General features: G+C 39.5%; 1 pseudogene across 1 annotated transcript; it reads right to left on the minus strand.

The window, feature by feature from the left end:
- Positions 1 to 277: 277 nt before the first annotated feature.
- LOC309972598 (adenylyl cyclase-associated protein 1-like) lies at positions 278 to 1,677 on the minus strand (annotated as a pseudogene). The gene has a single exon. The product of its transcript is annotated as an adenylyl cyclase-associated protein 1-like (transcript).
- Between the last annotated feature and the right edge of the window lie 7,606 nt (positions 1,678 to 9,283).

Genomic DNA, 9,283 nt, shown 5'->3' on the forward strand with positions numbered 1-9,283 from the left:
ACACACCTGTCCTGATGTGCACTTCCTTAAGAATGGACTGGCTGTATGGTTGAGCTGATACGGAAAAGCTGCACCTTCCTGCAGAAGATCAAAGACCTGCTATCCCACCCCAGATCTCAGCCTGAGGTATATTTCAGTGAAGGCAGGTAGCTGTGCTTCTCAAAGCAGAGAAGCAGTTTAAGAGCAGAAAGGTAGAGGAAATCTAGAAAAGAACCATCTTGATACAGATTTATCCCACGGTGTGAGGGAGAGGGCACAGAACCCAGTGGCACTTTGCTTATCCAGCAATTTCTGTCACTGTGGTGACCAGCTTCTGCCCATTCCATACGGTCTTGAACTGCTCAGGGACTGGGAACTCATTGAGGTCACCACCTTCTGTAGGAATGAGGACATTCATCTCAGAAGATTTGGCACTGACTATCTCACAATCCAGGGAATTCTTGCTCAGGTAAACGTGGCAGCCATCTGTTTTGTTGATGGAAATGGTCAGCACTTTACCCGTTACCTGAACTTTGACATCCCTACAATTGATTATCTCCACAATGCCCACCACGTCATCGAACACCAGACCAAGTTTCTTACAGTTATCTACTGTAGCAGAGTTAATTTTGCCCTTGATTTGCAATGTTGAGTTGACACACTTGAATATGTAAGCCGCCTGTTTCAGCTCTGTGTCATCTATCACCAGGTTGGGAACATTCTCCTGATTTTCCACTCTCCACTTCTTGCCCTTCAGTTCAAGTAGAGCTGGCTCCTTCTTTGTGACTGGTTTGGGGGATGGGCTGACTCCTGGTTTAGATGCAGAGAATGGTTTGGGGCCACTTCGTACTGGAGCACTCTGAGCGCTCAAGGCAGGGTTCTTTTGAGTCTTCATGTCACCAGATACAAGTTTCAGGGCATGTGTGACGCTCTCCCCCTGATTAACCTGTGCAAACAGTGCTGAGCGGGAAGCAGACTCATCTGAGCCTGAACTGGTGGGGACTCGGGGGGTGGTGGGCCTGGGGGTGGGTAGGACCCGATCCAGCAGAGGGTCCAGATGGCAATCCACTTTGCCACAGCCCGGTTTTGGTCCAGGCCAGTCCAGTGGTATGGAGCTCTTTAATGTAAGCCTGCAGCTCTGTCCATATACTCAAGTAAGCTTTGACCCAGCCCACATCTTTGTACTCCTTGAGGAGTCAGTTTGTATAAAACATGGCAGCATCATTCATTTCCTTCACTTAGGGACCAGACTTGGGAGCCATAGCCACCCAACCCAGGGCCTGGGTACTTTCGCTGACAGCTGACAGGTGATTGAACAACTTGCTGCCTCGGTTCTTCTCCCGAAAGGTTATCACTTCTTGGATCTGCTCGGAGATGGGTGCCAACAAATCAGAAAGCTTATTGCCTGCTGGCTGCTGGCCTTGAGAGGCTGTAACCAAGAGCGCTCACTCCAACTTCAGACCTGTGTGGGCCGTCTCCGCATATGCTTCTGCACATCTCCCCCAATCTCTTTACCGATCTTGAGGTACTCTGCCACAGGACCGGCCAACGGTGAGTCAAACGCTTGCACCTATGGAGTCGTTCCTGCTTTTGCAGCACTGTCTCTACACCCACGGTGCGTGTCAGGGGCACGGAGCCTGCCTTCAGGCGGCCCACCACTCTCTCCAATCTTTCTACCAGATTTTGCATGTCAGCCATAATGTAGCACCTGCTCAGAGCTCTGCCTCACCTCGGGACTGTGCTCAGCTGCTCTCCCTAGAAACATTTCTTAAGGAGATTTTTTCTTCTACTGAGGCCAGATTCTAAGCGAGTCACACTTATGTTCATTACCTTCCCGTAGGATTTGGCTCACTGGTGTGAAAAAAAACTATGTAGTCTTTGAAATTAAAATGGCCTACCAAAGTGGTTAAAAATGGCAACGAAAAGTGGAAGAATACCAATGTACAGTCTTTTGCATCAGCATTTCTCAAATCACTCTCTTTCATCCATTTTTATTTCTACTGATTTAGTTGAAACCCTTACCACTTCTGTTGCGATCCTAACAGGTTCCCTTACCTGCAGTCTCACCCTGCTGTAATTTATTCTCCACATGGCAGAGAGATTTCCCACAGTCGTCATGGGTCACGTTATTCTTCTCATTGGCTCTCTTTGGTTGCCTGTGGCGGGAAATGTCCAAACTCTCTGTCACAGACTAGAGGGTGCATCGTGATTCTCCACTTCTCTCTAAATGCGGATAAACCTCCTCAACCAAGGGGCCTATAAGCTGCAAAGTGATGAGGTTTCTGTCTACATCTCCACAGGCAGGGGACCCTTCACTCTTTACCTCTCACGTTGTTCTGTCTACCCTGGCTTGGCCTGCCTTTTGTGTCGGTAGCCATTATATTTATCACATTGAATTCTGCAGAATGTAAGTCATGAAAGATGTTAACTGGAGCTGTTAAAAAAATTGGTCAAAGAAATTTGAGAAATTGGTGAATATTAAATCACACTATCATACTAAAGTCTGAACATCCTATTCTAAAAAAAAAAGAAAAAGAAAAAAGCAGCTTTGCTTAACCAAACATTTCCCAAACATAGCTGAACTCAGAATACCGTTTTTTGGAAACACACCTGGGTAAATCTGTTTCCTGGGTCAACAATCTGGAAAATTCACTCTTAAAGCTCTTTGCATCCTGGTCTCTCTTTTGCCCCCTCCCATACATACACTGATGTGAATTCTTCTGTTTTCCTTACGGCATACACCCATTACCCTTAGCACAGTGCTCTAACATTTACTATCTCAAGATTCCTTTGGATATAATTTGCAAAAAACAAATTCAGATTAGTTTTAGCAAATGGGGAAGATTTCATATTGGCAAATATAATGGCGGAAGGCAATCTTGGTTATAACTTAGTAGTTCTCAGTAGAGGGTGATTTTGTCCCTCCACCTACTGTCCCCCAGGCGAAATCTGACAATGTCTGAAGACATTTTTGTTGTCACAACTGCACGAAAGTGGTGCTACTGGCATCTAGTGCCAGGTAGAGGTAGGCACCCTCACCACCACCAGGAGGAAGTATTGAGCCCAAAATGCCAGCGGTGCCAAAATTGAGAAACTCGACTAGATCCAAACACTCAAGTTATTAGGAATTCTTTGTTATTCCTCTCTCATTTCTTCTGTCAAAGCTTGATTTTATCTTTGTCTGCGTAGCAGGAAATATGCCTGGTGTCCATATCAGATTCCCTTAAATCTAGTTTTATGACCTAATAGAAGAAAAATCTTCTTCACTAATTTCAACCAGAAAAATATGCAAGAATTTATTTAATTGGTCCAGGTTTAATCATGTGTTCATTACAAAATCACTCCCTGTAGCTGTTACAATGATCCCAACATAGGCCATGTTCCCATCTTTGGGGAGATGGCATGAGAATTGGGGTGGGGTGGGCAAAACTGTATTAGTCAGACAAAAGCAACATTTATCACACTTTCTTAGAATTCACTTCCTCATTTTAAAAATAGAAATGATAATTTATTTCATAAAACATCATTGTGAGACATTTTTAATGTATATAACGAGTCTAACAATATTTGAAATAAGAGAGATGTTTAATAAATGGTAGATATGATTCGTAGATTCTTTTTAATGTTTTTACTGTGGCAAGAACACTTAACAGGAGATCAACCCTCTTAACACATCCTTAAGTCCGCAATGCAGTATTGTTTACTACAGGCACAATATTGTATGGCAGATCTCTAGAACTTATTCCTCTCACATGACTGCAATTCGATACCCTTTGAGAAGCAACTCCCCAACCCCCCTTCCCTCAGTCCTGGTAACCACCATTCTACTCTCTATTTCTATAAGTTTGACTATTTTAAAGACTTCATATAAGCAGAATCATACAATATTTGTCCCTTGTGTCCAGCTTACTTCACTTAGCATAATGTCCTCCAGGTTCATCCGTGTTGTCATATATGGCAGGATTTCCTTCTTTTTCTAAGGCTGAGTAATATTACATTATACATATATATATATATATATACACACACACATATATATATCACACTTTCTTTATCCATTCATCATCAATGGACATTTAGGTTGTTTCTGTGTCTTGGCTATTGTGAATAATGCTGCAATGAACAAGGGAGTGCATGTATTTCTTACAGATCCTTATTTCAGTTCTTTTGGATATATAGCCGGAAGCAGGATTGCAGGGTCATAGGGTAATTCTATATTTTAATTTTTTCAGGAGTCTCCATACTGTTTTCCATAGTGGCTGCATCATTTTACATTCCTGCCAACAATGTATAAGAGTTTCAATTTCTCCACATCCTCACCAATATGTGTTTTGTTTGTTTTGCTTTAAAAATAGACATTCTAACAGGTGTGATGTGATATCTCGTTGTGGTTTTATTTGTATTTCTCTGATGATTAGTGATGTTGATCACCTTTTCTTATACCTGTTGGTCATTTGTATTTCTTCTTTGAAGAAATGTCTATACAAGTCCTTTGCCCATTTTTTAATGACTATTTCATTTTTGCCATTGAGTTGTAGGAGTTTCTTACATAATTTGGATATCAATCCTTTATCAGATATATGTTTTGCAAATATTTTCTCTCATTCTGTAGGTTGCCTTTTCGCTCTGTTGGTTGTTTTGTTTGCTTTGCAGAAGCTTTTTAGTTTGATGTAGTCCCATTTGTCTAATATTGCTTTTGCTACTTGTGCCTTTGGTGTCATATTAATTGGTAGCTATTTAATGATGATGCTGATTAGAAGACAAATAAGAAAGCAATATAAATAGTCAATCTCTAACATGAAAAGAAATCAATATCATATGTAGTCCAGAAATCAGGATAGAAAACATAATATTTATCTTTGGTTTTGATATTTATTTTTAAGTGTCAGCAATTGGGCTTTTAAATTTGCTTGCTTACAGAAGTATACCACAAGCTGATAAAATATATCTGGTAGCTGTGGTGTCAGGAGTCCCTTTAGAGTTGTGAAATATACACAGTTTGAAATATTTGGTGTCAAGGTAGCATTTAAATCCTCAGACCAATTAAGTCTAATTATTGAGTGAATAGTAATACTTTTCTTCAACAATGTGAAAGTTAAATTAAAACTTATTTTCAAATTAGAAGTTAACACCTACTACCTGTCAGTCAGTCAAATGTTTGTTTGAGGATCTGGTTAGGAAAAAAATAGAGATTAAAAATACTAAAGTAAAGTCAAGTCTTTCTTATATTATGAGCATTATACTTAGATTATACAAAAATCTTGCTTTTTAAACCAGTACTGTGGCAAACCTAAAATAGATTTTTCTGAAACTCATGAACAAGGTCTAGTTAAAGGTGTCAAGCATGTGTGAATTGTAGGTAACTCATGGACTTGGAATGGCAGAAACGTCCCATCGGTTGTTGCCAACTGACAACAATCTCATTGTTCTCTCCAGCTATATTAAAATTACATAATATTTCTCCTGTTTTATGTGAGCTCTGGTGGAGAGCTATAAAAAGTAAACAGATAGGTAAGAACCTGGCTACAGAGATTAGCGCAGGAGGAAAACCTTACCATGGCAGTCAGCAAAGAAGACCATCTTGTTGGGTATAAAAATCACGAGTAAATACACACAGGGTGTACACACATATAGGAAGTATATTCCAGGCTTCACCCACTGTGCTACAGAAGCTAGAATTTTGCTCACTGGGTTATGGATAACATATGAAGGGTGCTGTGCAGTGTAGAAACAAAGACATCAGAAATGGCCAATGTGAACCACGTTTTCTGATGATCAATAAATACGGAATAGGCTCAGTTTTATATTCAACTATATATTTTTCTTTTTTTTAACATCTTTATTGGAGTATAATTGATTTACAATGGTGTGTTAGTTTCTGCTTTATAACAAAGTGAATCAGCTATACATGTACATATATCCCCATTTCCCCTCCCTCTTGCATCTTCCTCCCACACTCCCTATCCCACCCCTCTAGGTGTTCACAAAGCACCAAGCTGATCTCCCTGTGCTACTATTGCTGCTATTGCTAAGTAGTATTCCACTGAATGAATATACCACATTTTTTAAAATTTCATTAAAAAATACCATTCTTCCATAGAATGGAACAAAGTAATGTATATTACAACATTGGTATGTCTCAAAAATATTCCCGTACCAACACCAATAACCTTGGTGTTTCATTGACCAATAATCCTATGAATTTGCAATATTACCTCCCCCTCCTCTCATTTCACAAATGTGGAAGCACAAGCCCTTAACCACTAGGCTGTATAGAGACTGAATTCATGCCTTAGAGCTGGTTCTCAGTACCCGCTTATATATCTAAGTGGTTAGTAACTCCAAGCTAAATGAGCTAATCAAATTTAGGAGTATTGTGAGTATACATAGATTGTTGTTTTCCAAGTTCTGTGGGCATGGAAGGAGAGCTGTGTTCAGGAGAGCTGTGTTCTTGACTCTTTGAAAAAGAGAGTTAGGTTTATCAATTCAGAAGGGCCTGTGTTTCTACTCTCTAAATAAGAGACTGTTAACAAATGTCATATCATCGTGGCAAAAACTTTCTTACAATATGCCAAATTCCTTTGCTCCACTCTCTTGTACCTTAAATAGACTAGTACACTTAAGCACTCAAAATCAAATCATTGGAAGATGTTTTATATAAAAAGTCTCTTAGTGCTTTTTCCCCTCCCTTCTTATTAAAATGTCAACACCTAAGTCTAACCATGGAGAAGGTATTGTTTGCTGGATGAATAATCTTAGCCAGTGAATGGTCCTTTCCCTCATGCCTCCCTCCTTCAAAAAGAGGATTAAGCCATTGTTCCCTCTGAATTCAACAACTAAAGTAATAAAAATGATGTTTTTCTTTATAAAGTCAAGAAATTACAAGTTTACTAGTTTTATGGGTTCAAATTTTAACCCTCAACAACCCTGTATGGCATTCCTGAGAGGGTAAACCCCTGTTTTCTTTTTCCCAAATGATGACAGGAAAATTCTTCTTTCAATGTACCAGAAAAGGCAGAATTAATACAATATTGGTAACACTGAAAAAGAGAAAAAGAAAAACAAAGAAAAGCAACAAACAATCATTAATCATTGAGCATTTTACAAACACTACCTCATTTATCCCTTCATTGGTAGTGGAAGTATTACCATTATCACAGATAACTGTGGCTCCATGAGGTGATATTATCTACACAAAATCACTCAGATGCTAAGAGGTGAAATTGGGATTTAAACTTAAGTCATTTTTGACCCTATATCCCTTATGTGTGTACATTCAGCCATATGAAGTATTTCATCAAAACTCACTTCTTTGCTCTTTTCTCATAAGTTTAAGAATTACTGGATATTAACCTGTTAACCTTTCATTCTTCCTCACCGAATGTTATTCTTAAATAGGGAAAGGAAAATAAAATGTGCCCTCAGGAGCCAAAGTTGTTAGGTCTAGTTTACCCTACTATGTTTCCCCCCCAACTTTGTCTACTCAACTTCCATTCCATGAGTTGAAAACTCCTGCTGATAAAATAGAAGCTGTTAATAATGGAATTCAACATCATACTCTAGTTTTTCACACTGGGGTGTTGAACATCAGGATTCCAATCTAGTCCCAATGTTTTTTCTATCTGCTTTCCTTGCGTGACCTCATTCATGTCCATGGACTAAGTTATTACATCCGTGCTGCTTGTTTTCGAATCTCACTCCCCAGCCCATACATCTTCACTGTGCTCCAGATCCTTGAGTCCAAGTACTTTTTCTTCATTTAGAGGTTTCACTGGCGTCTAGAATTCAACAATTCCAAAACCAACTCTGTCACCTCTCTGCGAAATAAACATTATAGATGTGATAAAGAAAGAATGAAAAGGAAATAAGGAAGGAGGGAAGGAAATAAGGAAGGAGGGAAGAACCAGTTCCACATTCCGTGTTCTACTTTTCATTGAAGGGTACCACCAGCCATCCGGTGGCCAACCAAACACCAGAGCAGCACATTTGACGACTCTTCATTTCTTGCAGCTGATCGATCTCCAGGACCCACTGGCTTTACAGTCTATATTTCTCAAGTAGTCATCCTTTTTGCCCCTAATGTTGTTTAGTCTCTGGCATCTATTTTCAAGAATCAATCCACTAGCTTTCTAAAGGGGTTTCTATTCAATCTTTTTCCTTGTCCACTCCTACAATCTGAACTCCATGCTGTAATACGAGGTAAACGTTTAAAAATGAACATCTGAACATGCCAATCCCTGTTCCTGCTGTAGTACTATAGGGTTTAAGGCATGGAGCCAGACTGCCTGGGTTTGATCCTGGCTCTGTCATTTATGACCTTGGGAAAGTTACTTAACCTCTCTATGCATCAATTTTGTTTTTGTAAAATAAGGATAATAATAATGATAACCTTATGGGATTACTATGAAATTAACCACATGAAATGCATACTATGTAAGTGCTATATAAATGTTAGTTGTTTTAGTTTTTTCTTATTATTGCTGAAACACTTCAGTGAAGCCCAAACTCCATTACAGGACTTACCAGGTTTTTTGTGTTCTGACTACCATGTACCTCACTGGTCTAATTCCTCAATGCTTTTCACTCTCACTGTAGAAGCTCTGGCTATAAATTTCTTTCACTTCTTCCAGTGTACACTGCTTTCTTTTATCTCTGGCTAGTCCTTATGTCTGGAACACATTTTCCTAACCACCCACCTCCTCTTCTTCCTTAAGGTCTCAGTATAGGTATTTCTTCCTCCTGGAAGCTTTCCTTGAATCCCTAACCTGAGTTAGGTGCCCTTCCTCAGTGATGCTATGACATCCCACAGCTGCTCCATCTACACTTACCATATCTCTCCAGGGCACTGTGACTGACCATCTACATATCTGTCTTCACCACTAAATGTGCAGACACCGTGAGTGTGGGCACGCTGTCTTCCTTGTATTCTTTGACATAGCATCCAGTGCAAAGTACATTCTTTATAAATATTTACTGAATGTGTTAACTAAAGAGACTTTTTGCACTTTGTTGATGCACAAATGTTCACAATCAAATATGCTCCCTACCATACCCAGTTTCTAGTGGAAAATATAAAGAAAATAAATTCGTTAATTCTAAACCTGGTAGATTGGGCTGTGGAGGAGGAACATCTCCCTGCCGCCCAGTGACTTTGCTGTTTTTTTGCTACAGTTCCTGAACTCATCAGTGCAATATTAGCTATAGTCATAATTTTGATTGGATTTTTTTCTCCCATTGTCACTTGTTAGGCTCTCTGTTTATTTCCTCAAACTTAATAAAACTTACTGTATTTCATAACCATTAT

Source organism: Leucopleurus acutus (assembly GCF_964270905.1).
Source record: "Leucopleurus acutus genome assembly, chromosome: 16".
Classification (NCBI taxonomy): domain Eukaryota; kingdom Metazoa; phylum Chordata; class Mammalia; order Artiodactyla; family Delphinidae; genus Leucopleurus; species Leucopleurus acutus.